At 35.9% G+C, this 2,829-nt stretch overlaps 1 pseudogene; it reads right to left on the bottom strand.

Moving 5' to 3' along the window:
* Positions 1-947: 947 nt before the first annotated feature.
* Positions 948-1,718, bottom strand: LOC102498978 (40S ribosomal protein S6 pseudogene; annotated as a pseudogene).
* Positions 1,719-2,829: the final 1,111 nt, after the last annotated feature.

Here is a 2,829-nt window from a genome sequence, read left to right as displayed (position 1 = left end):
TAGGGGCGCTGGACTCCCACGTAACCAAGCACAGTTCGAGTCCCAGACCTGGTATCTTGTTTTCTCACTTCACTGTCTCTTCCTTTCTCATTCTGTCCCTCTCTGGTCAAATTAAATAAATAAATTAAGTTAAATAAAATTCTGAAAAATATTAGAACTCCCATCCATTAACACAGTATGTCTCCATTTATTTGGTATTTGAAATTTTTTCTCAGCCATGTTTCATATTTTTTCCATGTAGAGGTCTTATACCTGTTTGATTAAATTCATTTATAACCACTTTAAAAAAAAAAAAAAAAACGTTTTCGGGACCAGCAGTTAGCGTAATGGCTATGTCGCTGGACTCCCATGTAGTTGACCACGGTTCACATCCTGGACCGGGTGGCTTAAACTCACACGGGGGCGATGTGTGTGTGTGCCCAAGATCCCAAGAGGAGATTGGAGGAGAAGGGATTGCGGTGTGACCATCCCCCCTGGGGGGTGATTTCTCGCTTTCTGTCTCTCTGTCTGTCTCTGTCTGTCTGGCGCGTGCACACGCCCTATAGCAAAAACCTCTCCAAAAAAAGAAAAACAAATGTTTTCAAGTTGATTCATTATTGATATCACCCCAGATAATTATCACCAATGAATTGATGAGCCTTAGTGAATGAGAACAAGAAGTATCACTAGTTGTTTTAAGAAGTATCACTAATCACTAGTTGTCTTTTTATTTTAAATCTGATCTTCTTTCTTTCTTTCTTTTTTTAATAATTACTTGTTTTATTTTATTTATTCACTTATTTATTTTAATTTGACCAGAGAGAGACACAGAGGAGGAAAGAGAAAGAAGGAAAGTGAGAATCAAGTCACCAGGGTCGAGACTCAAACCATGGTCGGTCATGTGGGAGTGTCCGGCACCTTAACCACCACGCCACCTGCTGGTCCCAATCTTATTTCTTTTAAAAATCTTATTTTTGACTAGATTCAGACTTAGAAGTAGAAGCTCTCAGAAAGGACAGCCTGTGTCTGTTGGCAATCTGTTCTTGGTGTTTTTCTTTAGCCTCCTTCATTCTCTGGCCAAAAGTTGAGCATATTCTGCTGCCTCTTTCTTATTTTTCTTAGTACGTTGTTTCTTGAGAGCAATATGTCGGCGTTGTGTTGCAGGAAACGTGGAGTCTCAAGACGCTGAAGCATAGGTGCTTTGGTCCTAGATTTCTTACCTTATTTATTTAAGGGCTTTCTTACAGCATATTGGTGGACATCGTCTTCTTTAGAGAGATAGAAAAGGTTTTGGATTCTGCTAGCTCTCTTAGGCTCTAGGTGAAGAGGTATGGTAGTATCAGTCAGTCCTGGAATATCCTTCTCTCCTTTTTTAACAATAACCAAGTTGAGAAGCTTAGATTGGTATCGACAATGCAGCCTCAAACAGATTTGTGCTTTCTTTCTCCAGTTCTCCTTGGTCTGTAACAGGAATGTCCCTTACTCAGTAGTAGGCAGACATGGCCATGGGTCAAGACACCCTGCTTCATGGGGAAGCCTTGTTTATCATTTCCACCACTGCTTCAGACTACATAACTCTTCCATTCTTCATCCAAAGCATCAGCAGCAACTTCTGTGGCCATACACTTCTGATAAAAAGTTCCAAGTTTACATTCATCATCCACTTCAATGAGTTTCTGGCAGCCCGTGGCTGGGAAGGAGATATTCAGCTTCATCTTGAAGCAGCTGACCTCCTAGTTATCACAAAAAAGAGACTAGTTGTCTTTTAATACATACAGAAAGTTAATTTCCATTTGCAAATTAAATGGTTTAATAAAATATAGTTGACAATAGAATTTCTAAGGGTATAGGATTAAGATGATCCTATTCGTTTGTTGAGAAATTGGCTATCTGTCTTCCTAATACAGTCTTCAAGCTTTTCCAGTGTATTCTTGGAGGGTTTTCAGTTTGTAGATTCAAAAGTTTTTCCAACTTTGTAGTATTATCCTAGAACATAGTTTTATTTTTCTTTTCTTTTTTATAATGTTTTTTATGTATTCAATAACTGTACGTCATTTAGCTTGTATAAAGAATTCACCAAATATAAAATACACCTCAGACCAGTTCAGCTTAGAATACTGTGCATAGTTTTAAATTTTAGTGTGGTTAGATTGCTTTGTTTCTTTTTCAGAGAATAAAATAATGCAAATATTGTCCCTATTTTTAAGTCTTTCATTTGTAATGAAATATTCTCTGTGAATTTTTGAACTACTTTATTTAATTCATTTTCACTCAGTTGCTTTTAGTTTTCCTCCCATTCTCCTTATTAAATTTTTATTTGAGTCTATTTAAACTCCTAATTTAAAAACCTTGTCATTTACTCTTCATTTCTGAGATAACTTTTGGCTCTTCCTTCTATTTGTGTCTGAGTTCAATCAATTCGCTTTCTTTTTGCTTTTTAAAATCTATTAATGTTTTCAGTATTTTTATTTAAAGATCTTGTTTTGTTTTGGTTTTTAATTTTATCAAATGTTAGCTTGATGACACTTAATTCTGTTTGGAGTGTTCTCTTACAGTTACTTTGATATTATGTATATCCACATATACACACACACACGATACCACTGTATGGACTTGTTAATATTCTTCTTGGTTATATATATATATAACATTTGGGGGTTTTACAAAATTCCCAGTTAAATATCACTCTCTTCTGTCTGTATTGCAAAGTTCAGATACTTTAGTGGCTTTCTTTGTTTTTGTTAATAAGGGGATAAGTAATGACTAGTCCCATTTTATACACTTATTTTGTTTTGTAGTATCCCACATCTTTGTCTTCTGCTCTGTTTCCCTTTACCACTCAGTTGCTAA

This window comes from Tupaia chinensis, unplaced genomic scaffold (genome assembly GCF_000334495.1).
Source record: "Tupaia chinensis unplaced genomic scaffold, TupChi_1.0 Scaffold000105_1, whole genome shotgun sequence".
NCBI classification, from domain to species: domain Eukaryota; kingdom Metazoa; phylum Chordata; class Mammalia; order Scandentia; family Tupaiidae; genus Tupaia; species Tupaia belangeri.
Note: the sequence above shows the minus strand (reverse complement) of the source record. Positions and strands in the feature narration are given on the sequence as shown.